This window comes from Wolffia australiana, chromosome 6 (genome assembly GCF_029677425.1).
Source record: "Wolffia australiana isolate 7733 chromosome 6, ASM2967742v1".
NCBI classification, from domain to species: domain Eukaryota; kingdom Viridiplantae; phylum Streptophyta; class Magnoliopsida; order Alismatales; family Araceae; genus Wolffia; species Wolffia australiana.
In genome coordinates, this window is record NC_135840.1 from 13,550,831 (window position 1) to 13,578,546 (window position 27,716).

At 41.5% G+C, this 27,716-nt stretch overlaps 1 long non-coding RNA gene and 1 pseudogene across 1 annotated transcript; both read right to left on the minus strand.

The window, feature by feature from the left end:
* Positions 1 to 1,556: 1,556 nt before the first annotated feature.
* On the minus strand, positions 1,557 to 4,689 carry LOC144704917 (uncharacterized). The gene is made up of 2 exons (XR_013581928.1): positions 3,715 to 4,689; positions 1,557 to 2,013 (listed from the first exon to the last, which is right to left on the minus strand). It is a non-coding gene; the product is annotated as an uncharacterized LOC144704917 (long non-coding RNA).
* A 5,742-nt stretch (positions 4,690 to 10,431) lies between these two features.
* On the minus strand, positions 10,432 to 10,525 carry LOC144705023 (small nucleolar RNA R71; annotated as a pseudogene).
* Positions 10,526 to 27,716: the final 17,191 nt, after the last annotated feature.

Consider the following 27,716-nt stretch of genomic DNA (forward strand, 5'->3'; position numbering starts at 1 on the left):
TTCTTCTTCTTCTTCCCCTTCCTTCTCCTTCTACTTCTTCTTCTTTCTTCTTTCTCTTCTCCGGTACGTGACTCTTCAACTTCTCAATACGTTAAAACTTCATAAAATTCAAGAGTAGTTGGTGGCAAGGACGCCAACACATCACCATCGAACGCGTCACCACGGTCAACCAGAGTCAACCCGCCCGCTATGGGCCACGGTCAACTAGAGTCAACCAAAGTCAACACACCGCAACCGTCGACTAGCACATCTCCACCCACGCACGTCCCCACGCGTGTCATGACACGACGCCAAAGGCAGATCCACAACTGCCTTTTGGCGTGACACGGCGCACATCTTTATTTTCTCGTCTTTATTTTCTCGTCATTTTCTCTTTCCTCCAAGGCCTATGTAAAGGCCATTGTTTTCAAGAAACTCTTAGGCCGTCATTATTTCAAGAATTGAGTTTTGTTAACTCTTCTTGGAGGACTGCACAGCCTCCCCTATCCCTCTTAACCCTAGCCTTCGTCGCTGTCGCCGCCGCCTCTGCCACTGCCGCCGCCGCCTTGCGACGTCAGCCGCCCGTCTCCCTCCATTCTCTCTCTTTCTCCCTCTCTCTTTCTCTCCCTCTCACCCTCTCTCTCTCTCTCCCAAGGCTGCCCAGGTAGCCCCACCAAGGGGCCACCCAGGCCGCCCGCACGCCGTCCGCACGCCACCGCGCGCGCCTGCTCGCGCGCCGCGCTTACGCTGCCGCGCGCTTACGCTGCGCCGCCCGCGCTTACGCGCCGCCGCGCTTACGCGCCGCACGCGCGCCCTCCGCGTGCCACCTGCGCGCTGCCCGAGCCACCCAGGCAGCCCTCCCCAGGGCTGCCCGAGGCCGCACTCCGGCTGCCCCTGTCCAGACGCCGTCCATGCGTCGAGCCACATGCGTTACGCGCGCTCCGGTGCACTCCGCCGCACTCCGCGCGCGCTGCTCTGTGCACTCTGTGCGCTCTATGCACCCTTCGCGCGCTTCGCGCGCGCGGGTGTTCGCCCACGCTTGACTCTGCGCCTACAACAATTGCCACGCAACCAGGGCCGTTCAACACCCGGAACGTCCAGCCTCGTCCTTGTCCAGTGGGCCGCTCAACGCCCGGACTCGCCCACCTTCGTCACGATCAGAATTGCCCGCGATCCCTTCACGCCCTACGGTGCCGAGGTATGCCTGAACTCTTTGGTGTCGAAGTGTTCCTCGTTCAGTGTTTTCTCGAGGAGTTTCCACCGCCGTCAGAAATAGATTTAGTTTGGATTTTCACACTTTTCTCCCTCTTTCTAGAGTGTTTCCTCGCGACACAAAATCGGGTATTGATTTCTGTGCTTAGGCATCGTCGCGGTGGGGGAAGACAGTACTCCCGCCCTCAAAAAGGGTCAGAGCTGCACCACCAGATTTTCATCGGTTTTTAAATCTTAATCCGATTGTGAATGTCTATGGATTGTTTTATCCCTACCGATAACCCGTCTATTACCCTTACCTGTCGTCAACCCATCCATCCCCTCAGTCACCTTTTCCTTAGTTGTCCTACATTAGTGGGCCCCCCTTTAACAAAACAAAATAAAATAAAAGGAAAAGGAAATAAAGGCCTGTTAAGGCCCACTAAGGTGCTAGGAGGGGAAGGAGTTCTCGTATGGTTCTTTCCCTCCTTACAAAGACAAAATGAAAGAGATGAAAATATGAAAATGATGGCGAGAACGGTAAGCGATCCGAAGGTGGCGACGATCCGTCGTCATGCCGAAGATCTGAATTCGGGGTGGCGCGTCGCTACTGCAGCTCATCGTGTCGGCTGGACACATGTCGGTGGCGGAATTGCTGACGATGCTGGCTGCTCTCGTGTGGGTGCTGCGACGTCGAACGGTTCCACGCCATCAAAAGCCTTTGAAGGTTTCAGCGACGATTGCTGCAGTTTACAAATGGTTACATGCGGCAACTTTGATTTTCTCCAAGTAATCTTCCGAAGGTGACCCACAAAGCCTGAAGATCTTGTGCAGCTGCTCCACCTGCAATTTTGAGAAATTAAACAAGTTCGATAGAATGTTGTGAAATAAAATTTTGAATCTGGCAGAAAATTCATCTTTGTTCTACCTAGCATGATGGGCTTCCTGTAAAGTTTCGATCTCGCCACAAGAAGAAGAACAAAATAAAGAGGGGAGAAGATGAAGAGGAGAGAGAGAGAGATGAGACACACAGAAATACTTCAAGATCGTTGTGTTTCCCTTGATTACTTTTTGGAACATTGGTTGGCAATTTCTACGGTATATAGATAGCTAAAGATAGTAACTACTATGACGTATATGTATCCATTGTAACGATTTACAACGGATATATAGATTTGAATTATGGTTATAAATCATGGCCGTTATAACGTTTGGGTGCACCGATCACAACTGTTGATCGGTGCCATGGACCCGTACATTATAACAGATATGTGTTTAAATCTTGTCCGTTCTAACACATAGCGTGCACCGATCACAATCATTGATGTGCCGTGAACTCGTTATATAACGGATATAAGAGATCTAATCCTGACAGTATATTCCAATCTATGTTTAATCCTAACTATTTTTGGACTTATATGATATCCTTACACTCTAGCCTCTAACAAGTATAATTATATAAATTCTTTAATCTTGATTAAGGTCCCTATCCACACGCTTCCGTCTCGCGAGTATTTGACTCATCTTTACTTCCCTGCGTATAACTCAGCCAGAATGCAATCAGCGGTCCAGAAGTATACGACTACGCCGTAGTTAGTCGCGTCTAAGGGGGCCTCCTGCCGGCACCCACCAAACAGCATAGCGGCTCACCCACTAGCTCCACCAGCTTCGGTAGTGTCACTCACGCTGTATAACGCAGCTGCGCTACCACTGCCAGCGACCGACCGCCGCCAGCGAGCGCCAGCGAGGACGTGAGGACGATACTGAGAGACACAAATTAGAAGAGAAATAGAGAGAGAATGTGTGTGCGAGTGCGAGACTTAGAGAGAGGACGACATTAAAAAAAGAAATAGAGAGAGCGCACATGAGAGAGAGAGTGATGGGGGACCATCGCGACGACACCGACACCGCCACGGGATGCGTTCGACCTCTCCGAGCTGCTCGTGCCGATGCACGTGACCCCGAATTCAAGTATTCCTCGCTTATTTGCTCATTTTTTATAAACATTCGGATCGAGCCATGTGTTAGGCCTCGTCCGCCCTTTTACACCTTGTTCTCTTTCAATATGTGTAAAGAGGAGGGTGATGCAGGACCACGTCCGAGATGAGGTCAGGGCGTCACCGAGGGTTCGTACTCAGTGTCGATGACGCGTTGGTGCGTGACGAAAGCCGGGGTTCGTCGGGCACGGGAGTCCTACGAAGGCGAGCTAGAATGACAAAGTCTGGTAGGAATGTAGTACTCGCAGCTGCTGACGAACAAAGAGGGCCGATGACCGGGGTCGACAGGGTCGCTCGGAGACGGGAGGGGACCCTCCGACCCTCGTCTGGATGGACGAGGCTGCTAGGTCGCCAAACGGGAATTTCCCGCCGGAGGTTGCCCGCATGCGAGGGGCGGGCCGACTCGTACAAGAACCAGGTGAGACGCTCGATAAGTCATGAATTTTCACTCGCCTGTCTCGCTCACCTATGTCTAACCCGAGCGTGGTGGAGGCAAAAGAAAAGGCACTGCAAGAAATAAGAGACAGGAGGGGGCGGAACCGCATACCTCGGAGTTGTTTGATGAAGCTCTTCGCCGTCTCGGGCAGGAACTCAGTAGGAGAACTGCGGTATCCGTCAGGTCGGGGTCGACGTTAGTGGTCGATGCTCAGGCCGTCCCGATGCGAGGCACTGGGCCGGAGGAGGGGGCGCTACCGCCGGCCGTGCGGCAACAGTAGCGGCAGCGGCGTGCGTGGGGGAGTGGCGTAACTAACGCACCCGATGGGGCCACAAGGACGCGTTCCGGCCGGGCCGTGATGGTGGGTGATTGCGAGACAACCGGGCGGCACCAGTCGACACGGCCTCGAGTGGATGCCGGTACAACCGAGCCGGTGCAGGGAGTGTTGAGAGGGATGACGCTCGGGCGCGCCGTGGAAACCCCGTTCGGAGTCAAGCTGGGCGCCGATGATGGCCGGGCGGCACAATGGGCAGCACGGGAGGGTCGTTCACCAGGCACGGACCGCGGAAGAGTGTGGCCGCACCCTGGCGAGCGTAGCTTGACGTTTAGAGGGGTCGCGGCGGAGTGCAAACTGGCATCGCTGTCGGAGGGTCGAGGCGAGGGGAAAGCACCGCATCGGTGCAACTACTGCACCAGCGGGGAACTATGTGGCTGGGTCCCGAGCTTGCGGAGGACTCAGGGGAGGCTGGCGCCGTGATTGTGGAGCGGAGACAGCTGCGGACGTCGCAAGAATGTTCGGACTGGGACCGAGAGGAGGAACCGTAGCTCGGGGCGCGGGGAGGCAGCCGCAGGCTGCGACGCGTCCGGTGCGCTCCACGCGAGCGCGGCCGGGGCAGACTGCGAGCGGCGCAGCGGCCCGCCCCAGCGCGTGCGAACAGCGAGGAGGGCGTGCGGGGTGCAGCCTCCGTTTTCCACGTCCCTTCCTCCTTGATTCTTCTTCCCCGTGGATCTTCACCTGCAACTTGCAACCCTAGGGATTATGGATCGAACTCACAAACCTTCAAAACCCAACGAGGGGAGAGGTTCCTTCTTCAAAATAACAACATCGTGTCTTTTAGGGCAACCCTACTTCCCTTATATAGGAGGGAGAGTGGGGTTGGCCCATTAAACCCAAAACAAAACAAAACTTGAAAATTTAAATGGCTAACCTATGACTCCGACGGAATGAAAACAATGTACGAAAAGCAGTGGAACGATAGGGAGGGGGAAGATCCTTATAGGACGAACCTCCCCCCTTACATACGATCATGACAAGTTGGAAAATGACGAATGAGGAAGACTACAGGTAAAACGACGCGTAAAACATAAACGTAAAGATAATGATACGGTGTCCGTTACCCGGAATACTTGAATCCAGGCATGCGTACTGTCGCCTTGGCTTGCCGAGTGGGCTGAATGCGGGCGGCTGACGCTGTCGAGGGCGGCGGCGACGTCTCCGAAGACGAATACGGTGCTGGAGCCGGTGCTGTCAGGGGTGACGGTGACGACTCCAATTGCGTGCCTGGGGCTGCGCCATCAGAGGGCCACGTCAGGTGACGGACCCCACCTCTCTATGTGGCCTCTTGGCACCCTTCCCCCCCCCCCTATATAAGGGGAAGGCATGCCCAAGGGCACAGGTAGAGTCTTTTGAACAACCATTTGCAATGTTTTATGTTATTTTCTGTCGTTGAGTTGAAAATAGAAATAGTTCTTCTTCCACCTCTCGTCACTGTCAGTAGTCTGTTCAGCTTCTACCAGCGACCTTTGAGCTTCCAAGATTGCTTCGCCGCCAGCCACAGCCACCGCTGACCGTCCTTGAGGTCGTCGGCCCGCTCCTTGCAAACTCCAGGTCGCTCCCACGCTCGGGCCTCGCTAGAAGCACTGCCCGGAGTCAACACGCCATCCAGGGAGCCCTCCTCGCCGGTCGACCCCCAGCCTCAGAGTGCCAGAAGCCTCGCCCAAGTCCGAGACAGGACTGTGTCCTCGTCCGCATCAAGTCGCCGCCGACCAGAACCTACAGCCGTCGCCCCGCCCGTTCTCGCACGTGCGGCGGACGTATGTCACTCGTCCCTGCCCGGGCACACTCGCTCACGCACGCCCCGATCTTCTGTCGCCCACAGCTCCTCTCCTGTTCGTAATTGGGCGCGCGCCCAAGTGCGCACCCGCGTATCGCACGCCCGACCTTGCGGCAAACACTCTCACCTGCACGCGCCCGCAGCCGGCTATCCCGCCGTTGTGCGCCGCATGGCACCCCATTAGCTCAACGCGTCCGTCTGCGTGCGGCCGCTCCACCTGCCGCCGCGCCCTAGCATACCACCGGGTGATCGACGCCCAGTGGCGCTGCAACACCATCCCGACCTGCGCTGCCCGCCTGCCACCTTATGCCGCAATCGGCGGCCTCGCGCGCCGGCACCACTACGGACAGTGTCGTCTGTGCCGTCGCCCGTGATAGAGCTCTCGATTGCCGATCAATATTGACTGACCATTGGCCTTCACAGTGTCGTGAAGTCTTCCCTCAACCCGGTTGTTGCTTGACTCGTGCACTTGGTGCTGGTCCTCCCCAATTTTTCGTTGCTGACGGAGCGTAACCAGGTGCCTCCCCGCCCCTCTACATTTACAGAATTATTACTCCTTGTAGTGATGTCTTTCTCTATCGATTTCCTCTGTCGTTTGTCATTGTTACGAGTCTAGTTAGGCTAGCCACCCTCATCAAGTGATAGTCGTCGAGGGTGAACTCCTGTGGGCAGTCAGACGCCCCTCTCATCGTGCTTGATTGTGAGGTTCTGCGGGTCACTTGGAATTAACCCGAACCTAGTCGTCACCTTAGGATTTACTGAATCGTCGCCCTACCGTCGGCCCGACCTATCTACTCTTGAGGATTTTTAACATGGATTCATTGACATATTGAACATTCATTGAGTATCTCTGTGACGTAATACGAGCTGTCAATCCCGGCCGTATCGTATTACATCATATTGGTATCAGAGTCGATCGTGTTAGCATTTGCTTAACACAGTCGGTCGAATATCAGTTTCTTGTTTTTGCATTCCTTACTTGGCATTTCATTACTCATCGCATGTTTTAAAATTCACTTGCATACGCACAAAAAAAAAAAAAAGAGCACGCCATGGCATTCATTTCATCTCATAGCATCATCTAATTAGGATCCGTACTTAATTCCAAAGAAGTTGACCGTTGAATGGTTCGGACACGGGCCCAGATGCAGAACGCCGACGCGGAAGATTTCGGCGGGGATCATGTAGTTGATCCCAACTTAGAGGATCTCCCTCCCCAAGATCCGTTAGATCTAGAGTACCAAGAAAAGCCGATAGCGAGCGAGGTACCGATGCTTCCTCCCCCTCCGGTCAGGGAGGACCCGACTCCCAACGGTGGGTTGGTGTCACCCCACCCAGCGGCTAGAGCAGAGGACCATCTGTCCTCCTCCGCGGTCAGCCCTAGGGCACTGCCTAGTGGTCACCGGACCACTAGCTCGTCAGGAGATGTTCCCCAACGCCCGGGCAAGGCTCCTATGCCGAGCAGCCCCGCTCCGGTCCCGGCGTACGTCCCTCCAAGACTGGCGGCATCATGGCACTACGACCAGCCAGCGCACCAACCTCGGCACTACAAGCAGCGGAGCTAGGGGAATCACCGACAAAGGTCGCCACCACCCGACGGGTATTGCACCCAGTGCTACCCCAAGGAACGACCCTATCAACATGATAGGGGTCACCACCCATCAGAGGCGAGAGCGTCTCCTCATTATTGATGGCGCAGCCCCGGACACGCCGTCGGAGTCATCACCATCGTCCCCGACAGTACCTGCTCCAGCACAGGATACGTCTTCGGAGACGTCACCGCTGCCCTCGACAGCACCGGCCATCTGCATTCAGCCCGCCCGGCAAGCCAAGGCGTCGGTACGCACGCCCGGATTCAAGTATTCCGGGTAATGGACACCGTATCATATCTTTACGTCCTTTTTTTACTCGTCGCTTTGTTTTAATTTTCATCGTGCGTCGTTTTCCCGACTCGTCACAGTCTAGTGTAAGGAGGGGGAGGTTCGTCCTATAAGGATCTTCCCCCACCAATATCGTTTCGCTGCTTTTCATGTGTTGCTTTCATCCAGTTGAGTCATAGGTTAGCAGTTTGAATTTTCAGGTCTTGTTTTGTTTTTTTGGCTTAATGGGCCAACCCCACTTCCCCCTTTATATAAGGAAAGCAGGGTTGCCCTAAAGGAGGGACGATGTTATTTTTGAAGAAGTGAATTTTCCCCATGTTGGGTTGAAGAGATTTGTGCAGCGTGTTCATGGAGATTAGGGTTCCCGCCAGCTGAAGCAGACCACCACCAAAGCAAGAGGAGGGGGAACCGGAGGAAGAAGAAGAAGGCAAAGAGGCTTGAGTTCAAAGGCGGCCGTCGGAGCACCGGCGCCCGCGCCGCCCGTGCGCGACCGCGCTGCACGCGCCTCCACTCACGCGGCCGCGTGAAGCCATGCCGTGGTGGCCCTCTGTGTTCGCATCGCGCACCCGCGCCACTCGACGCTCCTGCAATCTTGCTTGACAGTCCTGTGCGACCACTCGGCGTCCAAACTGCCCAACCGCTGAGCTACATTGGTGATAAATCCAAAATGATAGTAATATATATGTGCAATTTCAGCTAATTTATGTACTTCTTTATCTTTATCTAGATATATTATCAACATTTATGTTAAGTTGTGAAACATCATGAAACAAAATCACCTTTTTCTAATTTGGAGTTAATTATTATCATTTGTGGGACTAACCCCACTTAACTCAATGAGTTAAGTGGAATGAATCTCACTCTCTTCTTAGTTTATGTGGAAGATGCAGGAATTAGGTGAAACTTTCATGAATAAAGGGGATAATTAAATGAAGAGGAAGCTATTTGGACCATAGGAGCAGGCTCAGCCACAACCCTGGGCCAAGAAAGAAGGCCCAAAGCAAGACAATTGGCTCTAGTCTAAAGGCCCACTAAGGAAGCTCCACTAAGCCCACTATGAGAGGCATGTTGGGCCAAAGAAAGGAGGGCAAGGGGAAGGTCCAGTCATGATTATTTATGAATATTTCAGGGGCTTAAATGATGATTGGAGGACAACCTTGGACGTGGATCCAAGCCAGAGAAGAAGATCCAGCTATTCAATCCACAAAACATCCAAGGGTGGAGACTTAAAGATAACACCTTTAATGCTAATTAAGGAAAGAAGCCTTGAATGTCCAGGGGGTATTTCAAAGGTCTCAATGCTGATTGGAGGACCATAATGGATGTGGATCATGACCCTGGAAAGAAGATCTGGCCATCCATTGTATTAAAAATCCAATGGCTCTCCTTTGCTCTCTCTCCCTATATAAACCCCTTCACCCTATTGTAAAATTTATCTTGTGATTCAATCCAAAGTAATGTTTGGTGGCCTAAGTGCAATTGAGTCATAGATCCATTCACCTCATTGAGTGCCAGGCTGAGCAGGAAGCATCCAGGGCTGAAGAAGCTGGTGGAAAGGAGAAGAAGAAGTCCCTTGGACCTTAGCGGGTGTGACAAAGAGGTTACCTTCTTATTTCTCCTTTTTCATTCTTTTCTGTTCGTCTTTTGTCTTTTGGTTAGTCTTGGATCATCTAGCCAATATCCAGAAGGTTCCAGTGCATCCAACCACGCTCTAAAATTCATTCTAGAACTCATTCTAGAGTGATTTTAGTACACTCCATTTTTTCTCTCTCCTCCACCAAGGAACCTTCCCCATTTGGCATCCGGACTTGGCCAAATTTTGACTAAGTCCAGAGCGCCAAACTGTTTCATTTCCTATTTTGTTTTAGCTTTCAAATACTCCTAAAAAATACCCAAAAATTATTTTCTGCCTATTAATATTATTATAATATTATAATAATATTTTATTTTTCTTTGTTATATATTTTTATTTAATTAGTTATTTATCTTCATATGTAGTAAACCTACCTCTAAAATTATTAAAAAGTACAAAACTAAAGCACAAAACCCTTGCTCCCTGTGGATCGACCCTTACTCTCCCTACGCTAGTAAGGTTATTATAAATTTTTGTTGTTTTAATTCGGATAAACCAACGACACTAATTAGTGAAGTTAGCTCATCACTAATTACCCCAAAATCTGAATTATCAAATGGCGCCGTTGCCGGGGAGCACGGTGATTTTTTTTAGTGAATTTGTATTTTTTCCTCTTTTGCCAAAGTTGAGGGCAGCTAACCCTCAACAAACGGTACTTCTAACTACTTTTTTAGAGATTGATGGTCTTAACAAGGTCTAAGGCTGGGACTAGTGTTGAGGAAGATCTAGACACTCAATATCCTGCTCTTCCAACAACACTTACAGCTCAAGATAAAGAAGAAGTCGATATGGCAGAAGATGGTCAGCCACCACAAGGGAGGAGAAGGACTATGCTGGATAGATCTACTCCATCAGAAAGTCTACGGCAAACCGGCATCAACATCAATGTAGGTGAGGGGGTTATGTTTAGGTATGACAATGCCCTACTAAACTCTCTCCCTGAATTTACTAGTCATTCTTCTCAAAACCCCTTAGAATTTCTTGATGATTTTCATATTCGATGTTCCTCTCAAAATATTAAGGCTTTTGCATGGTATAGAAATTGAAGCTTTAAAAATGAAATATTTTCTGCTTACTTTGAAAGATAAGGCTTTTGCATGGTATAGAAATTTAGGCATAACATTTAACTCATGGGAAGAAATGCAGAATAAATTTCTACATAAATTTTATCCCCTTTCCAAAACTAATTTTTATAGAAAAGAAATTCAGAAATTTTATCCCCATGATCACGAAGCATTTAGTGAATCATGGGAAAGGTTCAATGAATTAATCCGAAAATGCCCTCACCATGGAATAGAAAAGTGTCAGCTAGCTGAAATTTTTTATGAATCACTTCCTGATATTTTTAAAAGTAAAGTGAATCAAATAGCTGGTGGCTCGTTCTATAGGGCTTATGAGGATGAAGTCTTTGATCTTTTGGAAAGGGTGGCTGAAACTGACCTACAGGAAATAGGAGCAAGTCAAAATGGAAGAAATGCCAACCCAAAACGAGGAGTGCTGCAAGTAACTTCAAAGGAAGCTGATCTTCATGCAGGGATAAGAGAAACCAACAAGAAACTTGAAGAATTGACTTCCACTCTAAAGAATGCTTTTCTCCCTAACTCACCCCTTGTGAAAGCACAGATTTGTTCTATATGTTCAAGCAGAGATCATGAGGATGGAGCATGCCAACTTGGAGAGGAGGAGGTCCATTTGTTGAACCACAACCAACAGCCTTGGGGAGGACCAAAGAGGACCATCTACAACAACCAAGGAATCTACTCCCAAGGAACCAAGGCCCCTTTCCAGCAACAAGTCCAATTCCATACCCCACCACAGCAGTCTTATCAAGCAGCTCCACAAAACCAGGTACAAGATTTGTCCACTCTAACACCTGTAATCTCTCACATGATAGAGCAGCAGAATCGAAGGCTACGGGAAGAAATGGAGATGCGCATGCAAGCCATGATGGAAACACAGGCAAAAATGATGATGGATACGCAAGAGAAGACCAGACAGCTATTGGAGAGCTTGAAGCAAAGAACAGCTGACCATGGAGGTAAGGGAGTTGAATCCAACTCCCACTCAAGTCGATTTCCAACTCAACCTTCCATTAATCCCAAAATTTTATGTCATTTACAAGAGGAAACCCTATATCATGACAATGAGGAAGATCTTGAAGAAATTCAAGCCATTTCAAAATTGAGAAATGGCAAGGAACTTCAAGATCCTCACCGAGGCAAGGAAAAAACAAAATTGGAGGAAAATAACCTAAGAGAAGGAGAGGCTCCATCACCTAGTGTGGAACCCCTACCTTCAACCTACACCCCTCCCATTCCTTATCCTTCGGCCTTAAAACCCCTTAAGTCTTCTCCTGATTATGAGTATAGACTCCTAGAGAATTTCAAGAAAGCCACTATGTCAATAGCCGTAGAGGATATGATTAAATGTGCACCTTCTTTAAAGAAATATTTAAAGGATTCATGCACATCGAGGAAAACCAAGGAGGTAGTTAAGCTTTCTGAAAATGCCTCTAGTATCTTAAACTTTGTTCCCATTAAAAAGAAAGATCCATGAGCTCCTTTTATTACATGTGAAATTGGAGGAAAGATTTTTACTAGAGTCTTATTAGATACAGGAGCTAGTATTAGTATTATTCCAAAAGTTTTATGTGAGGAATACGGTTTTGGGGAATTAGAGGAAATCTGCATGGATCTATTGCTAGTTGATGGAACAATTAGACAACCAGAGGGTAGGTTATCTGATGTGATGATAAACGTTGAAAATTGTGAGATCCCCGTCGATTTTATTGTAACTGAGGTAAAGGTAAAGGGAGATCTAAGTGTAGCGCCTATCATTCTAGGAAGACCCTTCTTGGTGACAGCTAGAACAATTATGGATTGGGAAAAAGGGACTGTTGAATTTAAGGTTGGAGAGGAAAGAGTTAAATTAGACATAGCCAAGATGATGAAATGTCCTAAAGGGAGTAACGAAGAGTTAAAATTTTGTGATGAAGAGGAGGATGATGTTGATGCTATTCGAGGGTTTTTATTGAGAGTAGATGATGCCAACGAGGAAAGAGTAGAACCTGAGCCTCCTACACTCTCCCTAGATTTGAACTTAGAGCTTAAACCTCTCCCATCATCTTTAAAATATGTATTTTTAGATTCTAGAAATTCCTTACCTGTGATTATTTCCTCGTCCCTTACTCCTTCACAAGAAAATGATTTGCTTAAGGTATTGAGAGAGCATAAAGGAGCATTAGGATGGACATTTGAAGATATTAGAGGAATCCCTTCATCAATTTGTGAACACATAATATTTTTAGAAGAAGATTCTAAACCTTCTAGGGAGCACCAACGTAGGCTGAACCCACATATGAGGAAAGTATTAGAGAATGAAATATTAAAATGGCTAGATGCAGGTATTATTTATGCCATTTCTGATAGTGAATGGGTCAGCCCTGTTCACATGGTGCCAAAGAAATCTGGAGTAATAGTAGAGATCAATGAAAAGGGAGAAGAAATCCAGAAGAGGCTGATAACTGGATGGAGGGTATGTATTGACTATAGAAAATTAAATAAGGCTACAAAGAAAGACCATTATCCCCTTCCTTTCATTGATCAAATTTTAGAAAAACTATCAGGACAGAATTTCTTTTGTTTTCTTGATGGTTATTCAGGATATAATCAAGTTAACATTCATCTTGATGATCAAGAGAAAACAACTTTTACTAGCCCTGTAGGTACATATGCCTTCAGGCGCATGCCTTTTGGCCTATGTAATGCTCCAGCCACCTTCCAAAGATGCATGAACTCTTTATTCTCTGATTTAGTAGGTGATTGTTTAGAAATTTTTATGGATGATTTTTCTGTATTTGGAGATTCTTTTGAAAATTGCCTTCTAAATCTTATTAAAGTTCTTCAAAGATGCATTGAAAGTAAGCTTGTGCTAAGTTGGGAAAAATCTCATTTTATGGTACAGGAGAGAGTGGTATTGGGGCACAAGGTCAGCAATCATGGACTAGAAGTGGACAAGGCCAAAATAGAAGTCATCCAGGGCCTTCCACTCCCCACAAATCTAAAAGCCCTTAGAGGGTTCCTCGGCCATGCAGGTTTCTATAGGAGGTTCATTCAAAACTTTGCTAAAATTTCCAAACCTCTTACTAATTTCCTTTCTAGTAAAACTAATGAAATCACTTTGGATAAAAGTGCTATTTCTGCTTTTGAAGAGCTGAAGAAGGCTCTCACACATGCACCTATTTTGCAAGCTCCAGATTGGAGCTTGCCATTTGAAATCATGTGTGATGCCTCGGATTTTTCTGTAGGGGCAGTCTTAGGACAGAGGAAAGAGAAGAAACCTGTGGCCATATATTATGCTAGCAGAACTTTAATTGATGCACAACTCAATTACTCTACCACAGAAAAAGAACTGCTAGCTGTAATTTTGCTTTAGAAAAATTTCGACCTTATTTTCTTTGTAGTAAAATAATAGTCTACACTGATCATGCGGCATTAAAATATCTTTTATCTAAAAAGGAAGCTAAACCTAGGCTTATCAGATGGATTTTATTATTACAGGAATTTGACATAGAAATTCAAGATAAAAAGGGCTGTGTAAATTATGTTGCTGATCATCTTTCTAGGATCAAAGTAAATGACTCCTCACTTATCCATGAAGCATTTCCGGATGAGCAAATTCTGGCTATCCAAACAGGAAATGTTCCATGGTTTGCAAACATTGTGAATTTTTTGGTGACAGGAAGAGTCCCTTCAGGATGGAGCTACAATGAGAGAAAGAAGTTCTTCAAGGACATGCGAAATTATTTTTGGGAAGAACCAGAGCTATTCCATCAAGGAGCTGATCAAATTCTTAGAAGATGCGTACCCGAAGAAGAACAGAACAGCATCCTTAAATTCTGCTATTCCAACCCAGGAGGAGGTCACTATTCAGCTAAGGTAACAGCCCATAAGGTAATGGAAAGTGGGTTTTATTGGCCAACTTTATTTAAAGATGCACATGATTTTTATTTAAAATGTTTAGCATGTCAAGCATCTATAAATATTGATAGAAAAAATCATATGCCTCTAAAACCCATTTTAGAAGTAGAAATATTGATTTATGGGGCATTGATTTCATGGGACCATTTCCTAATTCGAATGGATATGAGTATATTTTAATGGCTGTAGACTATGTCTCAAAGTGGGTAGAAGCCATAGCCACTAGGACCAATACCAGTAAAGTTGTCACTGATTTTGTAGAGACTTACATCTTTTGCAGATATGGATGTCCTAGGGCTATAATTAGTGATGGGGGGTCACATTTTGTAAACTTTAATTTTAGACAGCTTTTGAAAAAATATGGTGTACAACATAGAGTAACTACCCCATATCACCCGCAAGCTAATGGGCAGGTTGAATTATGTAACAGAGAAATTAAGAAAATCCTTCAAAAAATTGTGAAGCCCAATGGGAAAGATTCGCCATACAAACTAAATGAAGCATTATGGGCCTATAGAACAGCCTATAAAACACCCTTAGGAATGTCCCCCTTCAGGTTGATATTTGGAAAACCATGTCATCTACCATTGGAGTTGGAACATAAAGCTTCATGGGCAATTAAAAAGCTAAATCTTTCTTTAGATGAAGCAGGAAAATGCAGGTTGCTCCAGCTCCAAGAACTTGAAGAAATTAGGAATGAGGCTTATGAAAATTCCAAGATATACAAAGCCAAGATGAAGGCCTTCCACGACAAAAACATCAGAAGAAGGACCTTTGTCAAAGATCAAAAGGTATGGCTTTACAATTCAAGATTAAAACTCTTTCCTGATAAGCTAAAAAGTAGATGGAATGGACCTTATTTGGTAGTAGAATCATATGAAAATGGGGCCATTTTAATTTCGGATCCTAGAACCCATAAACAATTCACAGTGAATGGGCAAAGGCTGAAGCCTTACTTACATGATGATGCTCCTCATCAACCCCTTAGTATGATATTGGAAAAACCTGCAGGTTAGTAACATCCATAGACCTGCATTAAAGCTTTTATTTCTATTTTTTACCTTTATTATTTTCTTTTGTTTCTTTGTTTTTGTTTTCTTTTCTTTTCTTTGGTTTCAGAAAATGCCTACCACCAATACATGAAATGGACGTGAAGGAACCTACATGAAAGCACTCAACCCACTGTTTGCGTCCTCTAAACTCCTTTTTATATTTTCCTATACATTGAGGACTATGCAACTACTATGTGGGGGAGATTCAATCCATTTAAAAGTTTTATATTTTCTATGATGTCTCAATGTTTTTTTAAATAAGATGGGGTATAAAAGATTCTTGAATTCAACATCATGCCATAACCAAACTTTGGACAGCCCCTTTTATCTTTTACCCTAGAAGAAAATGTGGGAAGCTAGGCTCACTGAGCGCATCATGATCATATTATAGGGGCATCAATGTTGATTTCTAGGTAGTACATGATCTTATCCCCAAATGGCGAGAGTACATGGTAGGGTGAAGGACAGATCTGAAAATCAAAAGGTGTATACCCCATAGATAAGGATTTGAGTGTTGAGTGAAAGTGTGACACCCCCACTACACCCATATTTTGATTTAACCGAACATATCTATGTGAATGACTGACTACCTATCAGCCTAATCATATGCTGGATAGTGAGATGCACTTCTTCAAGTCTTGAGCACATTACCCCTCCATTTCATACCTCTTATAAAATCTTCATCCCACAATTCTTCATTTGCCATCTTCATCCATCTATGCTTACTGACCCTTTACCACCTTTACCTCACCGTACCTATATACGACCCCACCTCCTTGCATATGAAATGCCTTACTCCCAAGTCATTCTATCTCTCTTATCTTTAAAAACAATATCATATTGATATTTGTCATCTGATTTAAAATCTTTTCCATTGATATTCACTGTACATCTTCTCAATCTATTTCCTCTTTCTGATCCTCAAAGTTAAAAAAAAAAAAATCCTCTTCGAGGGTAGAGTGATTGCATGAAATCTGTGATTGACATTCATTCAAGAAAAATTATTTGATTACGGTAGTTCATACATCCTTTCTTATTCTCTTCTTCTATTTGCCGCCCCAAAAAAAAAAACAGGAAATACAGAAAAATTACTATGAAGAATACATTTTACAATATTATGAAAAAAGAAAGGAAAAATTACTATGGGGCTTGTTTCTTCTTCTTCTTATTTGTTTCCTATGAACTGCCTATCATTCCATAATGAATGCATTCTCTACCTAGAAGAATAACTTATGAGGATCATCTTTACCTTCTTCTACCTTCCACATTTCTTCTTGAATCTTCGGAGTAGGCTATATAAGTAATCTTACTCTGACTTTCTTAACTCAGACTTTGCCCATTCTCCTTAAACCTTTCTTCTTATCTCTCTTGAAGCTTAGAGTAGATAGGAAGCCATTTCTTAACACGCCTTGTTACCTTGTGCTCATAATAAGAGGCGAAGAGTGCATACTCTCTATTTCAGGTCTGATGAAGCTTTTAGGGACATCACCACTTAGGTAGCCCTTTCTCTTGTGAGCGAGTGAACCAAGAGGGGTGAGGCCCAGTTCAATGTGTGAAGTGAGGAAATCTTTTTATTATGTTGTTGAGCCTAGAGAGAAGTAAGCTGCCCTATTATGACCACCAGTTCTGCTCAGACCATGAGAAAAAAGTTCATGTATTCCTGCAAAGGTTTTGACCTAGATTGTCGAAGGAAAATGCTCATCTAGATATGTGATTGATAAACTTAACGCTTCATGCAGATACCTTCTTGGTGTAAAGGGGAGAAGGGAAGTCCAAAGAAAATCGAAGGACATTGCTAAGGGACTAGCAATGATCTAATTTGGGGGGTATTTGATAAATCTGCGCTGACCCGTGGCACCCGGCGCTCCCCCGCGCCGCATGCGCCGCCTACGCCGCCCCGCACCGTCCAAGCCACCCGGTGCCGCCCACGCTGCCCAGTTGCACCCGGCCGCTAGACCCTGGCCGCGCCTCCGCGCACCCGGGTCCAGACGACCCGCCCATTGGGCCCTTAGGCCTAGTGGGCCGGTTCCAACCGGCCAGGCCCACCAGGCCCAGCCGTCGCCACCGCGCCCCGAGGCGCCGCTGACCAGCCCCTTAGCCGCCCGGCTCGCGTCCCGAGGCGCCGTTCCTTTGACAGCCTGGTACGCAACCCGGGGCTGCCAAGTCAGCCCTAGCCTCTTGTGGGCTAGGGTTAATGGGCTGCTTCCGATCGGGCCGCCGGCCCACACTGCGGTCCCGCCAACGGCCCAGACCATTGCCCAGACTGCGGCCCAGATCACGGCCCAGACTGTTGTCCAAACTGCGGTCCATGCAATGACCCGGCACAAGGCCCAGTCCAGCGGCCCAGCGCGGACTAGTCCGGCCGCCGCCCCTCGCCGCCGCAGCTGCCACCGCCGCCGCCGCTCCCCGTCGCCGCCGTTGGCCGCCACTGCCGTCGTTGCCGGCGCCGCCGCCGTCGCCGCCGTCACCGCCGCTCGCTGTTGCCGCCGCCGATGCCCCCGCCGCCGCCGCTTGCACGACGCAGCTTGCTGCCGCTGCCGCCGCCGCCGCCGCCGTCGCTGCTCGCCGCCGCTGATAATGCCACGCGACGCTGCCGCCAACGCTGCCGCTATCGCCGTCGCCGCTGTCTGTTGACGCTGTTCACGGACATCCCCACCAAGGCCTGGCTGATTATCCGAGGACCTCCGCCCACACGAAGATAGAGACGCCCCTCCCGCTCGATGAAGCGAAGGATCATACCGGGACTTCTACTCCGACAAGCAGGGCGCCCGTCCAAGACCGTCCTCGAGCCAGACGAACTGGCCCGCACTCCAGCCGCGGGACACCGAAGACGCTCCGTCCTGCATTAAGAATTTCTAACGAAGCATACGATTTCGCAAACGAACTTAGGGGCATGCATGAGCATATTCATTCATGCATATCATCTCTCAATGAGCAATACAAGGCTGACGAAGGTCCAGTATATTCTCGGAGGGCGATCTAGTGATGGTTAGATTGAGGCCTGAAAGACATTCTCTAGGGGTCGCTACGATGCTTCATGCTCATAGTGCCGGGCCTTTCCGAGTAGCCCAACGAATCAACGACAATGCGTATGTTGTGAGCATTCCTCCTAGTTGGGCAATTAGTTCAACCTTCAACGTCTGTGATTTGGTCCGATATCATACCTTGCCATCCATCGAAGAGCCTCACAGCCACTCGAAGATTGATAGTGAAGTGAGTGAGAGTACATAGATTCCATTTCCACTACCTACCCGTACGCGGCAAGAAAGATAGAAATAGTACTGCAAGAAGTAATTAACGCTGTAGGGGATCGAGTGGAGCGCACATTCCTGGTGCACGAGCAGGGGCGACGAACGAAAATTCGCACAATTCGAACATTCGCACAATTAAATAAATAATAATATCTTCCACATATTTTATAAATTATATATTAAATAATATTTTATATTAAAAAATATATAGAACTTAAAATTAAATTCTGTTTAATTTTAATTAAATATTTATAAAATTATTATTTTTATTTTAACAATATTGAATTTAGAATTAAATAATTAATAATTTTAGCACATATCTTATAAATTACATATTAAATGATATTTAATATTTAGAAAATAGTTAGAACTTAAAATTAAAAAATAATTGATATGAATTAAAAATACCACATTATTTTAATAATGTGGTATTTGGAATGAAATAATTAATAATGTTTACCACGTATGGTATAAATTACAAATTAAATAACATTAAATATTTAAAAAATATATAGACCTAAAAATTAAATATTTTTATCTAATAATGTTTATTTAGAACTAAAAATTATCAATATTTGCAGCATATATTATAAATTAAATATTAGATAATATTTAATATTTAAAACTTAAGAATAGATAATGTTTAATATGAATTAAATATTTGAAAATTTATTGCTGTAATTTAAATGTGTTTACTCAAATTTCTTAAATAAACAGTGAATTAAACATGATTTAACAATATTTAATTCAGAATCAAATAATCAATAATGTTTACCAGATATATTATGAATTAAATATCAAGTAATGTTTAATACATACAAAATATTTGTAATTAAAAATTAAATAATGCTCAATATGAATTAAATATTTTTAAATTTAAGACTATCATTTTAGTAATGTTTTATTAAAAATTCAATAACTAATAATGTTTACCACATATTTTATGAATTAAATATTAAATGACAACTATAATTTTAATAATGGTTATTTTAGTATTTAAAAAATATATAGAATTAAAAATTAAATAATTTTAATATGGATTAAATAATTTAAAATTTCATACTATTATTTTAATAATGTCTAATTTGGAATTAAATAAATAATAATTAAATTAAATATTGAATAATATTTTATATTTAAAAATACATAGAACTTAAAATTAAATAATGTTTAATTTGAATTAAATATCTATGAATTCATTACTCTTATTTTAACATTATTTAATTTAGAATTAAATAATTAATAATGTTTACCACATATATTATAAATTAAATATAATTTTAGAATATATCAAATATTAAATAATATTTATATAGAACTTAAATTTAAAAAAAAATTGATATTATTTTAATAATGTGTGATTTGGAATTCAATAAACAATAATGTTTACCATATATGTTACACATTAATTGTTAAATAATATTTAATATTTAAAGAATAGACAGAGCTGAAAATATAATCATCTTTAACATGAATTAAATATGTTTATATTTAATTAAATTATTTTAATAATGTTTTATTTAGAGTGAAATAATCGATAATGTTTACCACACAATTATACATTAAATAATAAATAATATATAATAATTAGTACTTAAAAAATATATACAACTAAAACTTAACGAATGTTTTGTATGCATGATATATTTTAAAATTAAGTAGGATTTTTTTAATAATGTTTAATTTAGAATTAAATAATTAATAATGTTGACAACATACATTATAAATTACAAATTAACAAATATTTAACATATAAGAAATATATAGAACCTAAAATCAAATAATGTTTAATATGAATTATTTTTTAATTTTTAATATTATTTTAATAATGATCGATTTAAAATTAAATAATTAATAATGTTTACCACATATATTATACGTTAAATATTAAACAACATGTAATATTTTACGAATATAAAGAACCTAAAATTGAATAATTTTCATATCAATTAGATATTTTAAAATTTAATACTATAATTTAATAATGTTTTATTTCGAATTAAATAAGTCATAATGTTTACCACATATATTTTGAATTAAGTATCAAGTATTGTTTAATACATAAAAATATATACAATTAAAACCAAATAATGTTTAATATGTATTATATATTTTAAATTTTAATTCTATTTTTTAAATAATGTTAATTTAGAATTAAATAATTAATAATGTTGACAACATACATTATAAATTACAAAATAAATAATATTTAATATTTAATATTTAAAAATATATGTATAGAACCAAAAATTAAATAACGTTTAATATGAATTAAATATTTTACAACTTAATCGTTTCATTTTAATAACATTTAATTTAGAATCAAATAACTAAATATGTGTACCATATTTAATAATGTTTATTTACATTTCTTAAATAATTAGTGAATTAAATATGATTTAACAATGTTTAATTCAGAATTAAATAATTAATAATGTTTACCAATGTATTATGAATTAAATAATGTTTTACTATGATTGACCAAATATACTATAAATTCATAATGTTTCATTTTAGATTAAATAATTAATAATATTTAATTCATATTAAACAGTATTTATTAAGAATTAGAAACTTTAAAAAATATTTAATACTATGAAAAATATATAAAATTAAAAATAAATAATATGAATTAAATATTTTTAAATGAAATACTTGTATATTAACAATAATTCATTCAGAATTGGATAATTAATATTTTTTACCACGTATATTACAAATTAAATATCAAGTAATATTTATATTTTAAAAATATATAGAATTGAAAACAGATAATGATAAATATTAACTAAATATTTTTAATTTTAATACTATTATTTTAATAATGCTTACAATATATATTTTAAATAAAATATTAAATAATATATAATATATAAATATATATACAACTAAAAATTAGTAATATTTACAGCATATATTATCAATTAAATATAAGGTACTATTTAATATTTAAAAATATTCAGAAATTAAAAATAAATAATGTTTAAAATGCATTAAATATTTGTAAACTCATTACTATATTTTAGATATGTTTATCCAAATTTCTTAAATAAACAGTGACTTAAATATTATTTAACAAACTTTAATTCAGAATTAAATAATATTATGAATTAAATATCATGTAATGTTTAATACAGACAAAATATTTGTAATTAAAAATTAAATGATGCTCAATATGAATTAAATATTTTTAAATTTAATAATACTATTTTAATAATGTTTTATTAAGAATCAAATAATTAATAATGTTTACCACATATTTAATGAATTGAATGTTAAAAATATAAATTGTTTTGAATAATGGTTATTTTAGCATTAAAAGATTAATAATTTTTACCGCATATATTATAAATTAGATACTAAATAGTATTTAATATTTAAAAGATATATAGAATGTTTAATTTGGGATTAAATAATTAATAATGTTTATTGAAATTTCATAAATTAAATGCGAAATTGAATATGATTTAATAATGTTGAATTTAGAATTTTATAATAAGAATGTTTACCAAATATATTATGAATTAAATATCAAGTAATGTTTAATACATGAAAAATATTTAGAAGAAAAAGTTGAATAATGCATAATATGAATTAAATATTTTTAAGTTTAATACTATTATTTCAAGAATGTTTAATATAGGAATTAAACATTATTTCAATAATGTTTACCCCATAATATACTAAAAACTTAAATATTATGTTAATAATTTTTTATCAAGAATTAAATAATTAATAATATTTACCACATATATTATAAATTACAAATTAAATAATATTTAATATTTAATAATGTTAATATAGAACTTAATAATTAATACTCATCAAATTACATATCATAAAATAAATATTTAATAAAATTTAATATTAAAAGTATATAGAACTAAAATTTAAATAATATTTAACATGAATGAAATATTTTAAAATTTGATAATATTATTTTAATTATGTTTAGTTTAGAATTAATTAATTAATAATGTTAACACTTATACTATAAATTACAAAATATATAATATTTAATATTAAAAATATATATAGAAGCAAAAATTAAATAATTTTCAATGTGAATTAAATATTATAAAATTTAATCGTGTCATTTTAATAATATTTAATTTAGAATTAAATATCAAATAATGTTTTATATGAGTTAAATAATTTTCAATTAAATACTATTAATTAATAATGTTTTATTTAGAATTACATAATTATTAATCTTTACAGCACATATTAAAAATTAAATATAATTATTTTAAAATTTAATATTATGATTTTTAATAGATTTCAATTGTGCGAATTCGTGCGAATGGTGTTCGAATTGTGTGAACGTTCGAATTTTGCAAAGTTTGTGCGAACGTTCCAATTTCGCAAAGTTTGTGCAAATTCGAACACCATCCGCACGAATTGGCAAAAACTTTGCAAAATTCGAACATTTGCACAAGTCGAACACCATTTTCACGAATTCGCACAAACTATGCAAAATTCAAACATTCCTAAAAATTCAAACACCGTTCGCACAAATTCGCACAAACTTTGCCAAAATTCGAACGTTCGCACCTTTCGAACACCATCCGCACGAATTCGAACAAACTCTGCAAAATTCGAACGTTCCTACAATTCGAACACCGTTCGCACGAACTCGCACAAACTCTGTAAAATTCAAACATTCGCACGAATTCGCACAAGCTTTTCAAAATTCGAACGTTCGCACAATTGGAAAAACATTCGCACGAATTCGTACAAACTTTGTGAAATTCAGACGTTCGCACGAATTCGCACAAACTCTGTAGAATTCGAACGTTCGCACAATTCGAACACCGTTCGCACGAACTCGCACAAACCTTGCAAAATTCGGACGTTCTCACAATTCGAACACCCTTCGCACGAATTAGCACAACCTTTGTAAAATTCAAACGTTCGTACAATTCAAACACCGTTCGCACGAACTCGCGCAAACTATGCAAAATTCAAACGTTCGCACAATTCGAACACCGTTCGCACGAATTCGCACAAGCTTTTCAAAATTCGAACGTTCGCACAATTGGAAAAACATTCGCACGAATTCGCACAAACATTGTGAAATTCAGACGTTCGCACGAATTCGCACAAACTCTGCAGAATTTGAACGTTCGCACAATTCGAACACCGTTCGCAAGAACTCACACAAACCTTACAAAATTTGGACGTTCGCACAATTCGAACACCAGTCACACGAATTCGCACAAACTTTATAAAATTCAGACGTTCTCACGAATTCGCACAACCTCAGCAAAATTTGAACCTTTGAACAGTTCGAACACGGTTCGCACGAATCCGCACAAACTTTGCAAAATTCAAACGTTCGCACAATTCGAACACCCTTCGCACGAATTCGCACAAAGTTTGTAAAATTCAAATGTTCGCACAAATTCGCACAAACTTTGCATGACTCAAACGTTTGCACCATTCGAACACCGTTCGCACGAATTCGCACAAATTCTGTAAAATTCGAACAGTCGCACCATACGAACACCGTTCGCACAAATTCGCACAAACTCTGTAAAATTCGAACGTTTGCACAATTCGAACACTCTCCGCACGAATTCGCACAAACTTTGCAACATTCGGACGTTCGCACAATTTGAACACCGTTCGCACGAACTCGCACAAACCTTGCCAAATTCGAACGTTCGCACGATTCGAACACCATTCGCACCAATTCGCACAAACTCTGCAGAATTAGAACGTTCTCAGAATTCGAACACCGTTCGCACAAATTCGCACAAGCTCTGTAAAATTTGAACGCTTGCACAATTCAACACCTTCGCATAAATTCGCACAAAGTTTGTAAAATTCAAATGTTCGCACACATTCGCACATACTCTGCAAAATTCAAACGTTTGCATAATTCGAACACTCTCCGTACAAATTCGCACAATCTTTGCAACATTGAGACGTTCGCACAATTTGAACACCGTTCGCATTTAACTCGCACAAACCTTACTAAATTCGAACGTTCGCACTATTCGAACACCATTCGCACGAATTCGTACAAACTCTGCAGAATTCGAACGTTCTCACAATTCGAACACCGTTCGCACGAATTCACACAAGCTTTTCAATGTTATAACGTTCGCACAATTGGAACAACCTTCGTACGAATTCGGACAGACTCTGCAGAATTCGAACGTTCGCACCATACGAACACTGTTCGCACAAATTCGCACAATCCCTGTAAAATTCGAACAATCTCGGCAAGAATTCGCACAAACTTTGCAACATTCGAACGTTCGCACAATTTGAACACCGTTCGCACGAACTCGCACAAACCTTACCAAATTCGAACGTTCGCACCATTCGAACACCATTCGCACGAATTCGCACGAATTCGTACAAACTCTGCAGAATTCGAACGTTCTCACAATTCGAACACCGTTCGCACGAATTCGCACAAGCTTTTCAAAGTTATAACGTTCGCACAATTGGAACAATCTTCGTACGAATTCGGACAAACTCTGCAGAATTCGAACATTCGCACCATACGAACACCGTTCGCACAAATTCGCACAATCTCTGTAAAATTCGAACGTTTGCACAATTCAAACAATCTCGGCAAGAATTCGCACAAACTTTGCAACATTCGAACGTTCGCACAATTTGAACACCGTTCGCACGAACTCGCACAAACCTTACCAAATTCGAACGTTCGCACCATTCGAACACAATTCGCACGAATTCGTACAAACTCTGCAGAATTCGAACATTCTCACAATTCGAACACCGTTCGCACGAATTCGCACAAGCTTTTCAAAGTTATAACGTTCGAACAATTGGAACAACCTTCGTACGAATTCGGACAGACTCTGCAGAATTCGAACGTTCGCACAATTTGAACACCGTTCGCACGAACTCGCACAAACCTTGCCAAATTCGAACGTTCGCACGATTCTAACACCATTCGCACCAATTCGCATGAATTCGCACAAACTCTGCAGAATTAGAACGTTCTCAGAATTCGAACACCGTTCGCACAAATTCGCACAAGCTCTGTAAAATTTCAACGTTCGCACAATTCGAACACCCTTCGCATAAAAAATGCACAAAGTTTGTAAAATTCAAATGTTCGCACACATTCGCACATACTCTGTAAAATTCAAACGTTTGCATAATTCGAACACTCTCCGTACAAATTCGCACAATCTTTGCAACATTGAGACGTTCGCACATTTTGAACACCGTTCGCACGAACTCGCACACACCTTACCAAATTCGAACGTTCGCACCATTCGAGCACCATTCGCACGAATTCGCACGAATTCGTACAAACTCTGCAGAGTTCGAACGTTCTCACAATTCGAACACCGTTCGCACAAATTCGCACAAGCTTTTCAAAGTTATAACGTTCGCACAATTGGAACAATCTTCGTACGAATTCGGACAAACTCTGCAGAATTCGAACATTCGCACCATACGAACACCGTTCGCACAAATTCGCACAATCTCTGTAAAATTCGAACGTTTGCACAATTCAAACAATCTCGGCACGAATTCGCACAAACTTTGCAACATTCGAACGTTCGCACAATTTGAACACCGTTCGCACGAACTCGCACAAACCTTGCCAAATTCGAACGTTCGCACGATTCGAACACCATTCGCACCACCCGCATTTAATTCGTCGCACAAACTCTGCAGAATTAGAACGTTCTCAGAATTCGAACACCGTTCGCACAAATTCGCACAAGCTCTGTAAAATTTCAACGTTCGCACAATTCGAACACCCTTCGCATAAAAAATGCACAAAGTTTGTAAAATTCAAATGTTCGCACACATTCGCACATACTCTGCAAAATTCAAACGTTTGCACAATTCGAACACTCTCCGTACAAATTCGCACAATCTTTGCAACATTGAGACGTTCGCACAATTTGAACACCGTTCGCACGAACTCGCACACACCTTACCAAATTCGAACGTTCGCACCATTCGAGCACCATTCGCACGACGCGCATTTAATTGCATACAAACTCTGCAGAATTCGAACGTTCTCACAATTCGAACACCATTCGCACGAATTCGCACAAGCTTTTCAAAGTTATAACGTTCGCACAATTGGAACAATCTTCGTACGAATTCGGACAAACTCTGCAGAATTCGAACGTTCGCACCATACGAACACTGTTCGCACAAATTCGCACAATCCCTGTAAAATTCGAACAATCTCGGCAAGAATTCGCACAAACTTTGCAACATTCGAACGTTCGCACAATTTGAACACCGTTCGCACGAACTCGCACAAACCTTACCAAATTCGAACGTTCGCACCATTCGAACACCATTCGCACCAATTCGCATCGACCGCACAAACTCTGCAGAATTAGAACGTTCTCAGAATTCAACACTGTTCGCACAAATTCGCACAAGCTCTGTAAAATTTCAACGTCGCACAATTCAACACCCTTCGCATAAAAATGCACAAAGTTTGTAAAATTCAAATGTTCACTTTTACATTCGCACATACTCTGCAAAATTCAAACGCTTTGCATAATTGAACACTCTCCGCATAAAATTCGCACAATCTTTGCAACATTGAGACGTTCGCACAATTTGAACACCGTTCGCACGAACTCGCACACACCTTACCAAATTCGAACGTTCGCACCATTCGAGCACCATTCGCACGAATTCGCACGTACATGCAAACTCTGCAGAATTCGAACGTTCACAATTCGAACACCGTTCGCACAAATTCGCACAAGCTCTCCAAAATTTGAACGTTCGCACAATTGGAACAACCTTCGATTTAATTCGACAAACTCTGCAGAATTGAACGTCGCACCATACGAACACTGTTCGCACAAATTCGCACAATCCCTGTAAAATTCGAACAATCTCGGCAAGAATTCGCACAAACTTTGCAACATTCGAACGTTCGCACAATTTGAACACCGTTCGCACGAACTCGCACAAACCTTACCAAATTCGAACGTTCGCACCATTCGAACACCATTCGCACGAATTCGCACGAATTCGTACAAACTCTGCAGAATTCGAACGTTCTCACAATTCGAACACCGTTCGCACGAATTCGCACAAGCTTTTCAAAGTTATAACGTTCGCACAATTGGAACAATCTTCGTACGAATTCGGACAAACTCTGCAGAATTCGAACGTTCGCACCATACGAACACCGTTCGCACAAATTCGCACAATCTCTGTAAAATTCGA